Source organism: Papio anubis, chromosome 17 (genome assembly GCF_008728515.1).
Source record: "Papio anubis isolate 15944 chromosome 17, Panubis1.0, whole genome shotgun sequence".
Lineage (NCBI taxonomy): Eukaryota > Metazoa > Chordata > Mammalia > Primates > Cercopithecidae > Papio > Papio anubis.
The window spans coordinates 12913860-12929147 of NC_044992.1; positions in this window are offsets into that span (position 1 = coordinate 12913860).

The window sequence follows — 15288 nt, forward strand, 5'->3', positions numbered from 1 at the left end:
CCTTAAAGTGCTTTTAAAAGGAATTCTATGTGCATAAACCATATCCGTCAAAAAGAATGCTGAAATAAAGATATTTCAGATAAATTAAAAAACAGGAAATTTGTTACAAAAGACCTGAACTACAATATATAATAAAATACTCTTTGGACTGAAGGGAAATGGTACCAGATGCTAAATTGCATATACAGGAAGGCAAAAAAAGCACCATAAATAGTAAGTATGTAGGGAAATGAAAGGTGACTGACTATGGTATATAGAAGTAAAGTATTTGGCACTGGCACAAAAGAGGCAAGAAATGGAATTACACTCCGGTAAGGTTCTCCTTACATAGTACGTGTAATGGTATATTAATTATAAGTAAACTGTGATAGCTTAAGAAAGCATACTGTAATCCCCCAAAGCCCAGTAAAGATAAAATAATAAAGATAAAGACAGAAATCAATAAAATGAAAAATAACGTAGAAAATCAACCAGGTTAATACTTCATGTTTTGAAAGGATTAAATAAAATTGACACAGTCCCTAGGAAGACTAATCAAGAAAAAGAAGACACAACACAAATAACCAATTTCAGAAATAATAGAGCTGATATTATTACAGATCCTATAGACGTTAAAAAAGAGATGAGAGGGATATTATGAACAACTTTACGCTAACAAATATAACATACATAAAAAGGACAAATTCCTTTAAAAATGTAGTTTATCAAAACTGACTCAGGAAATAACAGAAAATCAGAATAGCTTTAACTGTATTCATGGTATTTAATTCGTAATCCAATACTTTTCCCCAAAAAAACTCCAATTGTATGAAACATTTAAGGAAAAAAAAATACCAATCTTATATGAACTCTTTAAAAAATATTGGAGGAAGAAATACTTCCCAATTTATTTGATGAGTCCAGCATAATGCATATCCCAAAACGAAGCAGGCATTATATTGACTCATATGACTTAATAAACGTAGAAACAATCAGCAAACAAAATCCAGCAATATATAAAAAGGATAATAATATCACGTGGGTTTGCTCTAGGAATGCATGGTCAGTTTAACATCTGAACTTGTTTGGAATTTTGTGGCTGTTGGGTTACATTTTGTTAATTTCTTGTTTTATTGTATTGTAACCACATAAGGTAGCCTGTATGTACTTTTCCTTTTAGAAATCACTGGCAATTTTTTGGATTGTAGATTATAATCAATTTTCAAAATTATCCCTGGGGCTTTGTAAAGAATATCTATTCCCTGTTGGTTAAAAAGTTTGACATATCTAGTAAATCAACCTTATTTCTTTTATTATCCAATTAAGCATGTTATGTCTACTTGACCAAATGTGGTGTGTTAAAACCATCAACATTCATATTTCTGTTAATGCCATCGTCTACACTTAACAAGAGTTTTTACTTTATAAATTGTGAGGACATTTAATTTGACACATAAAGTTACATGCCAATTATATCTTTATTGCAGTTGATAATTATTATCAAACTGAAACAATTTATTTCCCTTTTAATGCATTTTCTCTGCATTTCATGTTTTATGTTGTATAATGGCAATATTGTCACTTTGTTATCCTTTTTGCTCAAAATTATGTAATATGCTATACCGTTTCCGCCCCGGCCCCCACCCCGGAGTCTCCCTCTGCCTCCAGGCTGCAGTGCAGTGGTGCAATCTTGGCTCACTGCAACCTCTGCCTCCCGGATTCAAGCTATTCTCTTGCCTCAGCCTCCCAAGTAGCTGGGACTATAGGCGCGTGCCACCACGCCCGGCTAATTTTTGTATTTTTATTATTTTATTTATTTATTTTGAGACGGAGTTTCACTCTTCTTGCCCAGGCTGGAGTGCAATGGCGAGATCTCGGCTCACAGCAACCTCCACCTCCTGGGTTCAAGTGATTCTCCCGTCTCAGCCTCCTGAGTAGCTGGGATTACAGGCATGTGCCACCATGCCCAGCTAATTTGTGTGTGTGTGTGTGTGTGTGTGTGTGTGTGTGTGTGTATAGTAGAGACGGGGTTTCTCCATGTTGGTCAGGCTGGTCTCGAACTCCCAACCTCAGGTGATCTGCCCGCCTCACCCTCCCAAAGTGCTGGGATTACAGGCGTAAGCCACCACATCCAGCCAATTTTTGTATTTTTAGTAGAGACGGGGTTTCACCACATTGGCCAGGATGGTCTTGATCTCTTGACCTAGTGATCCACCCATGTTGGCCTCCCAAAGTGCTGGGATTACAGGCATGAGCCACCGTGCCTGGCCTATCACCCATTTATATACATATAGTGATACTTAGGGGTGGAATTCTTGCATTCATCATATAGCTGAAATTCTTAAAATTAATTTGTGTGCTTACAATTAAATTTTTTTATTTTGAAATAATTTTAAATGAACAGTAGAATAGAAAGAAATTACACAGAGTTCCCACACATTCTTTAAACAACTCCTAATATTAACATCTTATAGAACCACAGTTGTTACACAGATTTCACCGGTTTTTTCACTAATGTCATTTTCCTTTTCTGAATCCAATCCAGGACACTATATTGTACTTTTTTATCGTGTCTTTTTGTTCTCCTCTAATCTGTGACAGTTTCTTAATCGTTCCTTGTTTTTCATGACTTTGGCACTTTTGAACGGCACTGTTAGGGTCTTTTGTAAACATATTCTTCAATTTAAGTTTGCTTCATGCTTTCGCATAATTAGACTGTGGTTATAGATTTTTATGGGAAAATATTACAGAGGATGTACCTGCTCATCATATCCTATCAGGAAATACATAGCATCAACATGACTTATCACAACTGATATTAATGTCTATCATTTGCTTCAGGTGGTGTCTGCCAAGTTTGTTCACTACAAAATCATTATTTTTCCTCTCCGTGTACTACTTGTTGGAAGCAGTCACTAAGTGTAGCTCAAATTCAAGGGGAGGGGAATTAAGTCCTACCTCCTGTAGGGAGGAGTACCAAGGAATTTGCAGACATATGTTAAAACCACACAGGAATTAATAAATGTGATGGGGAGAACTTCGAGCCTATGAAAACATCCTGTTTAAAATATCCTTAAAGTTTCACCCACTAATTTTAGCATTCATTGATGGATCTTGCCAGCAGCCATTATTACTTTGGTATTCTAAGAGTGATATTTTAATTCCCTCATTCCTTCTCCACTTAGCAACTGGAATTCTTCTGCAAGGAATATTTGTCAGTCATTCAGTTCTTCATTCATTAAATCATGTGTTTATACCAGTATGAACTTGTGGATGTTTGTTTTATTCTTTGGGTTATAATTCAACACTAAATGTTATTACTTATTCTGTTGCTCAGTTTAGTTCAGGTTGGCCATTGAGAGCTCTTTTCGGTTAACTCTTGCATCCTTTTGACATACCCGCATCCTTTCTTTTTCTTCTTCTTCTTCTTCTTTTTTTTTTTTCTACATGTTTTTGCTTCCTGACACTAGAAGGTCCCCCAGGCTCATTTCATATTTTCTCTGCCCCGGCCTGAACCTTATAATTTATCAGGTATTTCTTTTGAGAGCCCTGTTTCCTTTTATTGGAGAATAGTATTTAAAAACTAAGATCTAGGTGCTGGATATGCTCATTGCCACTGGGGTGTCACTTTTAGGGAGCACTCAGCATGCAATATATGTATGTGTGTTAACTCATGCATACTGTACAAACATTTCTGTATTTTGGTATCTACCTGCCTGTCCATATATCGAATATCCATAAATTCACACTGGAAGCTCTGACTTTTATCCAGCACCAAAGGGGAACTTCTAGCCTTCCCTCCTTCCTTGTTTCTAACTTCTTTCTCTGATAGTGAGAAGCTGATTCCCCTTAACTACGTTGCTCATTTATTTCTTCGGCTGTAGCACACTTGTAGTTTCAGAATTGTTAACTCTTACCCATGTGCAAAGCAACTTTATTAATATTTGTGTTATCTTCATTTTCCTTAAAGCAATCCATCAAAACTCTATTCTCCGATTTCCCTCACCCACCACCTTTTCCTCCCCACTCTGCTTGTGTTTTCTTGAAGGATCGAAACTCAAAAACTCTGTGGTCTTTTCTCACTCTTTTCTGGAATTTCAAGAGCAGAGAAGAATTCTGATACCAGCCTGATTTGTACTTCCTTGAGTTTGGATTTCTTTTCCTACCTGGACATATTTATAGCAAATTCCTTAAACTTTAAAATATAATCAAGATAAGTTTGGACTTTAGTCTTGTTTCTTAGAATTAACATGATGTCTTTCTTTGATTTGGGGAAAATTTTACTTTTTCATTTGAGGCAAACATGAAAACTCTCTACATGTGAAATGCCTGCATGCCGGGGCAGGCACTGGGATGAGGAAGGTGGTTTCCTCTTAAGAGATGAATACAGGTTGGGTGCATGTCTGTAAACTCAGCACTTTGGGAGCCTGAGGTGGGCGGATCACCTGAGGTCAGGAGTTCGAGACTAGCCTGACTAACATGGCGAAACCCCATCTCTTCTAAAAATACAAAAATTAGGGTGTGGTGGAGGGCGCCTGTAATCCCAACTACTCAGGAGGTTGAGGCAGGAGAATTGCTTGAACCTGTGAGGCAGAGGTCGCAGTGAGCTGAGATCGCACCATTGCACTCCAGTCTGGCGACAGAGCGAGACTTGTCTCAAAAAAAAAAAAAAAAAAAAAAGATTAATACAAACACACGCTTGGAGAGAAGCATATTTTGCCTATTTTGTCCTTAGCCCCAGTAAGTTTTCAAGGGGGCCCTTACCAACAGCCATTCCTTCTGAAAACCCTGATGAAGGCAACGGAGCCATGACTGACATCATCGAGGCTGAATTTACCCAAACTGGAGCTGATAACCATGGCTAAAATTAGCGTGGCTGTGAACGAGACGCCACTTATGAAAAACAAAATCAGTAAGTGGCCCTTGAGCTAAGACTTCGTGGTAAGCTGACTGCTATTTTAGTCTCATGATAACAGCTGATTCGACATTAGTATAAAACTCAGCTTGAGAATTGGTGAAGAGGCATGTACTTCCACGCCCACCAGACACCGTGGAGACAGGGAGATGCTGGGGTTTGGCCGGAATGGCCGTATATGTAAGTGTGAACTTGTGAGTAGATGCTCGGGCACTGCTGAGCCCCTGAGTGTCTGAATCCCCAGAACACACTCCTGAGGCCATCTCCCCATGTCTACTCCCAATGTGCTGATCCAGTTCCCAAAGGTCAGGAAGTCACCTGCACTTCCAGCTTGGAAAAGACAGCGATGCTGGCACAAAACCATGAAGATTGGGAAGGATTGGCTGGTTCCTATTCAGTTACATGTCGCAAGATCCCTCTGGAAGGGAGGCGAGTACGTGAATAAGAGTGAGTAGGAGTCTTTGTTACGTAAACGATGTAATATTTGCTGCACAACCTCAGAAGAAATAGATCACTCTCAACTCCTCCAGTGTGGGAAGATCAGAGTCTCAGAATCTCAGATTACTCAAAGCACATCTGGAAGGTTTTACTGCCTGGGTCTATGACCCTGGTAGATGCCCTGCCTGGATTTGGGTCCTGGGTCTTCCTCTACGTAGTCTCAGCAGATCAGTCAGTTTCTTCAACCATAGAATAGGGACAGTCATCTTTGTCCTGCCCACACAGGGATGTCCCGAGGCTCACACAATAGACAGAATGTGAGCACGTGTGAGGAAGCCTGGCACTGCAGATACAGCTGTCCGCCATCGACAGACAAGATGATGCAGCATACAGGAAACAGCTCTGGACTCTGACACCAGCATAATTATCCCTGCTTTGGCCCTCAGCAGGTGTGAACTTGGAAAGTTGCTTAATCACTGTGCCTCAGTTTTCTGGGAAAGGGACACTATCCGTCTCTAAAATTTTATTGAGAACCTGGTACATGGAAGCCGCATTTCGCTGTGCCTGGCATATGGCAAGTGTAATTAAACAGGCCCTATTAACCTGGAGCTGTTAACCAGCCCCAGAAGGTTCCTGCATGTATTGAACAACCTGAACTTCCAGAAATTTCTAGATCTTTCCACATTAATTGGAAGAAAGACACAGAACTAACCGCCTTCTGGCCTCCTGTGAAATATATACCTCCACGGAGTCCTCCTTATTTTCCATTTCTTAAGGCATTTCATGGTTTGCTTATCATGGATAGTGGGTTTTAAAACTAAAAGGGATATTTTGGTTCCTCCAACCCAAATCCATCCCCTTGTAGAGAAGGAAATTGAGTCAGAAAGTACAGACATATAACTAAGTTTCATGCTGGAGCCAGGCTTTCTCACCCTGAGGCTAATGTTCTTTCCATTAAAGCTTAACATGTTTCAATGATATTCACAGGGCTAAAGTGCCCTTCACATCTAGCAAAGACTGGACTGAACCCCCTTTCTCACGACTTGTGGAAAGTCCCTAAGGTTTCTGAGGGTTTCCCAAGAGCTTGGATTCTTATTTCTCCAGGAGTTGGCGTCCTCTATGAATGCGCTTCCCGTCTTGCCTTGTGCTGACCTTATTCCATGCTGGGCTGACCTTTTCGGTTTCATTTCGGTTTCAAATTCAGTTTCTTTTCAGTCTCCAATTCAGTTGCACGCTCTCCTGTCTCACTTCTCTCTTTGCTTCAGGCCTTCCTCTTTCCTTTCCCATCCTCCTTTCATAATGCTTTGTGTTTTACCAGATACCAACCCTGGTCTTTCAGTCCCTCATATTACTCTCAGACTAAGTTCTTGTGTGGTAGCCCTTTAAAAAAGGATTTGGTTTAACAAGCATTAGTTAAGAAAAGCAAAAACAAACAGAATAATTCTCACTTTCTCATATGGAGCAATTCAACTGCTAAACCCAGTTCTGGGCCACCTCCCTTTGGCACTCTAGCTTAGAATTCACCACTTAATTAGATTAAGCTTGTAGACCAAGAACTCTTTTTTTTTTTTTTTTTTGCTGTGTGATACAACATGTCTCCCACAGCCCCTGAATCATAATTCAGTTGTTTAGCAATTCTACCTGCAAGAAAGTTTCTTAATAGTCCTGGTAGAAAGCCACCTGAGAAGACTGATTATCCTAACTTGGGACAAATGTTCATTCTTGGACTAAATTTATGGCCAGAGGTGGGGTTCACTCTGCCCAGACCAAGGCAGCAGGCCCAGGCCTGCAATGGTGGCACTGTGGTTTGCAATCATCCATCCCAGCCATGAGGAAGTGGTCCTTACTGGGAAGAGGACTTCTAGCATCAGAAGTGGGGGAAGGAGTGCTGGACCGATAAGAGTGATATCCATCTTGGGCACCAACATTAAGGCAAGGAGCCCCTCTGCCTACGTCATTTTTCCACATCACCACTGTATTAACCTCCCCAAGTACTGCAGTTCTGAATTTCTCCCCTATTCAAAAACTTCCAAGACTTCCCTTTGCTCAGTGATAAATCTGGTTCATGAAGTTCAGGAGAATTTTTCAAGGTCATCTACAACTTGCCTCCAGTTTACCTTTAATTTTAGATCCTCTACCTTCTTCTACCCTCCATTTTTTTTTTTTTTTTTTCCCCTGAGACGGAGTCTTGCCCTGTCGCCCAGGCTGGAGTGCAGTGGTGTGATCTCAGTTCACTGCAGCCTCTGCCTCCCGGGTTCCAGCAATTCCCCTGCCTCAGCCTCCCGAGTAGACTAGCTGCGATTACAGACGTGTGCCACCAAGCCCAGCTAGTTTTTGTATTTTTAGTAGAGGTGGCGTTTCACCATGTTGGCCAGGCTGGTCTCAAGCTCCTGACCTCAGGTGATCCACCTGCCTTGGCCTCCCAAAGTGCTGGGATTACAGGCATGAGCCACCCTCCCTGCCTTTCTACCCTTTTTATAAAGCTTTTCCTCTGGACAGATTGGACTGAATGCCGTTCTACAAATACACTTCATGTAGTTCTGCAACTGGATCATTAGAGAAGCTGTTGCACCTTTGGAAGGGCTGCCCTCCTTCACCCACCAAATCCTTACCATCCTAAGAAGCACTTTCAAAACCCCCTCTTTGTGAAGCCTCCCATGATCATTTACTTTTCACCATCCAGTAATAGACGGGGAATGGAAGATGTGATGTCTATGGACAGAGCTTCCTCCTCTCAATATAGCTGCTTAGGAAGCATCATGTTTTCATCTCAAGTTACTCACACTGTCACTCTTCAGCAAAACAAGAGTGTTGGACTAGATGATTTGCAAGGTTCCACCTAACTCCAAGGGACTCCAAGGGATTGGCTAGGAGAGTTGTTTTCAGGAAGATTTAAATAAACACCTGCCACTCACAGTGTTCACTGCCCCCTCAAACAATAAATGGAAGACAGAGTTTGAATACCAGCTTTTCTGCCTATGTGGGGAGAATAGAAATAAAGTTCACTTTGATACATATCTGTTATTTTCCAGTCAAATTCATCAAATTTCAGAATTGCACTTGTTCATCCATTGGCTTTCATAAGGGTGGGAGAGTGACAAATTCTGCCAAGAAAACAAGAAGCGAAGTATAATGAATAACAGAACCAGCTCAAAAATTTGCATCCAAGGTGATCTTTAAATTATGGTTTATTAAGCATAACATATGAATAAATTTCCAAGAAATGGGCCACACACAAAGGTATAATGAATATAATAATCTTCATTTCCAACATTTCATTTTGCAGCTCCATTTACTTGAAATCATCTGAGGCAAAAAATATTGTACAACGTATTTCCTTTTCATGAATATACTTATACACTATGAGGGAATATGGGATCATTTCAGTTTGATGGTGGGAAAAAAGTAAGGAAACACGTAGTGTAGATTTCAGGCTCAATTCTGAGTGTTGTGTTTTGTTCAGCAGTCAAATGAATTTCATATTATCTTGTCCCAAGGTTTCACTCCCACTGAAGTATTGGGAGGTGTCATTCCACTGTCATCCTGTCTGACAATCATATTAGTAAACACTGGCAGCTCAATAGGTCATGCACTGCTCTGGAATACTCTGAGAGTGTATTAACATACACAGTATCACTCTGTCAAACCTGCTTGTTAATCTACACTTACAGATGTACAGTAGTTAACGGGGTTGAAATGCTTCCCTGGTCAGGGTGCACAATGGCCCCAAACCAAAAGAAGTAGCAGAAACACTAAGTAAGTCTTCAGGTTGGAGTGGACGTTACCTCCTTTATTTGATGAATTTCAATATCTGCAGACTGCCGACAAGGTCTGTACACTCAGGTTTTTCTAACAAATGGTTCTTCCAAAAGAGCTTAAGAACATCAAACAGATACCACTTTTCTTTCAATATAGTACAGAATGCATATGAACTAGGAATCAGTACTTCCAGTGTATGCTACTTGTATGGCCTTTCACTAGCAAGGTTACTTAAATGCTCAACCTCAGTTTTCTTATCTGTAAAATGGGGATTCATCCATCTACCCATTGATCCATTCATGGACGTCCTGCCTTCTGAAACTCACATGTTCCAGAGATGAAGAACTCTATGATTTTATTTACTTTTTATCCTTTACTCTGTTCCTTCTCCCATGTAACCTGACCCCCTTCCCATTGCTATCTATGTGCTAGGTCTTAAGTTCTCATGTGCTGTCGGTTACCTAGTAGGTTACCATCTCATATTTTTCCTTGTTGTCACTGTATTACCATTCTCCCTGCATTCCTGCCATTTAAAGTCACAGTCAGCAGCGTTCCACTGTCTATTATCATAAGAGCCAGCCCTCACATACCCTATAATTTTTGCAGGTCATTAAGTGGGGTCTCCTTATTTATGTAGCATGCCTTCTGCTTTACACACACCAGTTGTCATTCCAATCCACATTGGAAAAACATGTAAGTCGTATTGAAGAGTATACAAGCATTGGCAACGTAGGGAGAGAGATACCTCTGTGAAATCCAGGAGCATGCAAGCCTGGGGCTGACACAGCGCCCAAGAAAGAGACTGAACCATGGACAATGGCTGGTGTAAGAAATATCCGACCAGGGGAATAAGCAGAAAGAGAATGCCAGGTCATGGAAGCTAACATAAGAATAAGAGACGTGCTGCTGATTGGATAAGTCAAAATACTCAGACAGATGAAAACGGTAATGGTGCTGCATTTATTGACATCCTACCATGCCCCAGACCCTGTGCTAATTGCTTCTCATGCATTGTCTCATGTAATCCTCAAAATGACTCCAGGGTGATTATTACACCTATTTTAGAGATGAGGAAACTATGGCTCATGGTTAAGTAACCTGACCACAGATGCACACACACTGCCAGTAAGTGGTAGACCCAGATTCAGACTCAAGCCAGACCTCAGGCCCTTAGCCACCACTTTTACAGTCTCTCTGCAGCCAAAAATCAAAAAAAGAAAGACCAGAGTTAGGAGTGGCTGGAAAAACAGTATTTCTACCCCATTCATGTTAGAAACTTACACTGTGCATTTTTGCAGGTTTACTTTATCAATCCAAAGAAAGGATTTCTGCTTATTCCTCTTTTTCTTCCTCAGGCATAAGGTTAGAGGTATCAGGATGCTTTGCATTATGAATAAGCAACACCCAAACACAAGAATTGTAAGCAATAAAGGCTATTTTCTCTCACATAGCATGAAGTTTGGGGATAGGACAGTCTGGGAAATTGTATTATTTATTATTATTTATTTATCTATTTATTTATTTATTGAGACAGAGTTTCACTCTTGTTGCCCAGGCTGGAGTGCAATGGCACGATCTCGGCTCACTGAAACTTCTGCCTCCCAGGTTCAAGCGATTCTCCTGCCTCAGCCTTCTGAGTAGCTGGGATTACAGATATGCACCATTATATCTGGCTAATTTTTGTATTTTTAGTAGAGACGGGGTTCCACGATGTTGGCCAGGCTGGTCTCAAACTCCTGACCTTAGGTGATCCGCCCACCTCAGTCTCCCAAAGTGCTGGGATTACAGGCGTGAGCCACTGCGTGTGGCCGGTCTGGGGAATCTTAATCCAGTGACATAACAGTAAAAGGCTCTATGTGCCTTTTACATTTTCACTCTCCCATCTTAGCCTTTTGGAGCTGTTGCCCCTCATAGTGACAAGATGGCTGCAGCACCTCCAGGCACCAAGCACAGACTACAGATGTTCAGTAAATAAATGAAGTATTTCTCCCATTCATCTCTATTGGGTAGAAGAAAACACCTTTACCAAAGCTTCTTTGAAAATCTCCCCTTGGGCTTTATGCCCATGGCCAAGCCTAATCACTGGCACAGAGGATGGAATTGCTATAGGTAGCTTAGACCAATCGTGATTCACTCTCTACCCACCTGGGATTGAAAAATCCAAAAGGAAACTAAAGAGGAACATGATGAGAGCACATGGGGAAGCGGGGATGGGGGTGAGCAGGAAAGGAGGGTAGCGAATAAGCAAAAGATAGTGACTGCCATGCAGAGTAAGGGAAAAGGGGATGGCTAGATAACCTTGACTCCTTCCTATTTTTCTCCCATAAAGTTAATTATGCAAACTGGGGATACACACACACCCCGGAAGTAAAGAACCTCAAATAATCACAATGGGAACTAAATTCACAACACAGATGACTACCAAGTTTACTTAAGTGTTCAACCTCTGTTTTCTTGTCTGTAAAATGGGGATTCATCCATCTACCCATTCATTCATTCATGGACATTCCTTCATGGACTTCTACCAAATAGAGATGCATGGGAGAAATACTCCATTTATTTACTAAACATCTGTAGTCTGTGCTTGATGCCTGGAGGTGCTGCTGTCATGTCGTCACTGTCTATTTCTTCAGTGGGTATATATGGTTGTGAGTAGCCTCTGTAGACCCATTAAGAACAAGGTGCTGTTCAAACCCTTCAAGGTCGCTGTCTTATTCCCAGGGAAGAGTTTCCTTATGTGTATCTTTTCCCTAAACTGCTGCTTGAGGACACAAAAAGTAACAAGAAAACAATAGTGGCCAGGCACAGTGGCTCATGCCTGTAATCCCAGCACTTCGAGAGCCTGAGGTGGGCGGATCATGAGGTCAGGAGATGGGGACCATCCTGGCTAACATGGTGAAACCCCGTCTCTACTAAAAATACAAAAAAATTAGCCTGGTGTGGTGGTGGGTGCCTGTAGTCCCAGCTACCCAGGAGGCTGAGCCAGGAGAATGGCGTGAACCTGGGAGGTGGAGCTTGCAGTGAGCCGAGATCACGCCACTGCATTCCAGCCTGGGCGACAACGAGAATCCATCAAAAAAAAAAAAAAAAAAAGAGAGAAAGAAAGAAAGGAAAAAAACAGTGCCACCTCCCAACCACAGGCTGATCATCCTATCAGAATCATACCCACTTCCACCCACATTTTCATCTTGATGACGAAACGAAGCAACTCAAGTCTACCTTATTTCTAATTTGCATCATACCACAGGTTAGCTGCTATACGTCATGGGTGTCCCTTGTCCAACAGCACTTGCATCTCTACATAGGAGATGCTGGGAAAGTTAATATCAAGGTGCCTTTTATGCATCTCAGATATATTTTGTGTACCAGAATGGTTCCAAAGAGAACCTTTTAGTTTTAGAGTGAACAGCATAATGATATACAATCAACCGGGTAATAGTCTGGTAATAGTCTTCAAAACCAAAACTAAATTTTCCCCATAGAAGTATGTTTAGGAATAGAGGCCCCACAGTGATATTTCTACTCCTGAGAGGAAATTGTTCAGGTCAACAGAATATTAAGTTCATGTTAAAAATATAAATTCCTCTACTGTCCTCTGCACTTAATTCTGACCACACGCTTCTCACTCGGGAAGACCCAACTAATAACCAGCTCTCTAATGGGGATCACTCAAGGCCACGCTTACCTTCTGCTCTTGAATCCTGGCTATCAGATCTTGATCCTTCAGGAAGCCCCTTTAGGGCTTCTGGCCTCAGATCCAATGCTTTTCACACAACATTTTTCTTTCATCTGTACTGATACATACTAGAGGACAATCCAATGAAATAAAAATGTATTTATGTAGAAGTACGATGCATACAGTAGCCTATGGTGGAATTTGAGTCAAGTTTTTTGAGCTGAGCAGAATTCAGAAAAGAAGAAAAACAGGGGAACCATAAAGACCGGAAGAGTATGAGCAAAGAAGGTTGCACATGTCACTAGAATGGGTTGGAGGCCAGCAAGAATATCTGTAGAGACAGCTTTCATTCAGAAGCTCTGCCTCCGTGAGCTTGAAATTCTGGATTCCAATATAATTTACTGGGCTTTTGTTTCCTTTTTCCAGAGGTCCAGATTCCAGATGAGGGAAGAGTGGCCTCAAGTTCAAAGTACCCCGTTCTTAACGTTTCACGTCTCTCAGTGAGATGTCAGATGAGTATACACATTCAAGATGGCGGACATAGTTGGGAAGTATAGCACAGTCAACAAATTTGCCTGCATCACATAGCCTGTGAACTGATTTGGACACAAATCCCTTTCCTCTGATTTTTTTTTTTTAAAGACAGAGTCTCACTCTGTCACCAGGCTGGAGTGCAGTGGCATGATCTCTGCTCACTGCAACCTCCGCTTCCCGGGTTCAAGCAGTTCTCCTGCCTCAACCTCCCGAGTAGCTGGGATTAAAGGCGTTTGCCACCACGCCCAGCTACTTTTTGTATTTTTAGTAGAGACGGGGTTTCGCCATGTTGGTCAGGCTGGTCTCGATCTCGTGACCTCGGGATCTGCCCACCTTGGCCTCTCAAAGTGCTGGGATTACAGGCATGAGCCACTGTGCCTGGCCCTGAATTTTTTTTTTTTAACTCTTCCTACTATACAAAGTTGTTTCCCATATTCCAGGGCCAAAAGAATTTGAGAGGAGAGGAAGTGAAGAGCCAGTGGATCTTCTAATAAGAAGTCCAAAATGCACCCCTCTTCCCTCGCTTCCTCAAACCCCGACAAAATATAGTAAGAACCAACAGAACCCAAACTATCAACAACATGAGTTATCAAACTGTTTATAAAACGCCTGTGTTTACATTTGTTGCCATTTTGAGCCTTTCATCCCCATAGTGCCGTAATGTAAATGTGACTTTATCTTGCAGAACCCTTGATTCCTGGCTGAAAGCTGCTCTGTGAACATGAAGAGTCTCCTTTTTTGACCACCTCCCTTCTGGTACCCCAGCCAGTAAATGGTTCTTGTGACTTAGAAGCTGTTCCTCTTTGCCTGGACACTCAAATGGGCCTTTCCATGGGAGCAGAGACACTGAAATGGATGAAATTGACACTGAAATCTATGCAGATTCTGTTGTTTTTTTCTAGCTGAGAATGAATGAGTAATGAATGAGTGAGCATGCACTCGCTAAATATCTGTGATGTGTCAGGCATTTTGATAGGCGCTCTTTCCTGGCCTCTTTTTTAGACCTCACAGTGACCAATGTGCTTCTGAACAAATCCCAGAGAAATTAAATGATTTGCTCCAGTTCACTTAGAAAGCAGCAGAACTGTGTGACTCAAACCAGGCTTCTCAGCTTCTCCCCCTCAGATCTAATGCTTTTCACATTACCTTTTTTTTTTGTCTGTACTGACACATACTAGAGGACAATCCAATGAAATAAAAATGTATTTATGTAGAAGTACGACGCATACGAGAGCCTATGGTGGAATTTGAGCCAATTTTCTTGAGCTAAGCAGAGTTCAGAGAAGGAGAAAAGAAACAGAGAAACCATAAGGACTGGAAGAGTATGAGCAACGGAGGTTGCACATGTCACTAAAATGGGTTGGAGGCCAGCAAGAACATCTGTATAGACAGCTTTCATTCAGAAGCTCTTCCTCGGTGAGCTTGAAATTCTGGATGCCAAGGTAATCTCCTGGGCTTTTGTTTCCTTTTTCCAGAGTTCCGAAGAGCACAGCACATTGTTCACCCAAGTTACCCATTCACTTGACAAACAGTGATTGAGCTGCTTCTTTATGCCTAGCCTTGTATTAGACACCTGGGATCCAGCAGAGAACAAGACAGGCATGGTGCTTGCCCGTGAAAATCCTAGAGAGAGAGTAAGCAAGTAAGCAATGACTAAATAAGATAATTGATTGTGCTGTGAAAGCAATAAATAGGGTAATGAGATAGAGAGTAACTGGCAGAGGGCAGGAAGGCCTCTCTGAATAGGTGACATTTGAGCTAAGACCTGAGGGACTAAAGGGAGCCAGTCATGCAAACACAGAGATGGCATTCTCAGCATTAGGAATGACCAACTCACTGGGAAGGGACATAATGGAAGCTGGTGTGCTTGGCATCCAGTGAGCAGGCAAGATGTGGTGTGGGATGACAGGAAGGCAGGAGGAGCCAGAAGTGGAAGGTCATTTTAGGTTATGTGAAGGAGTCTGGATTTTATTCTAAGTCTAATTGG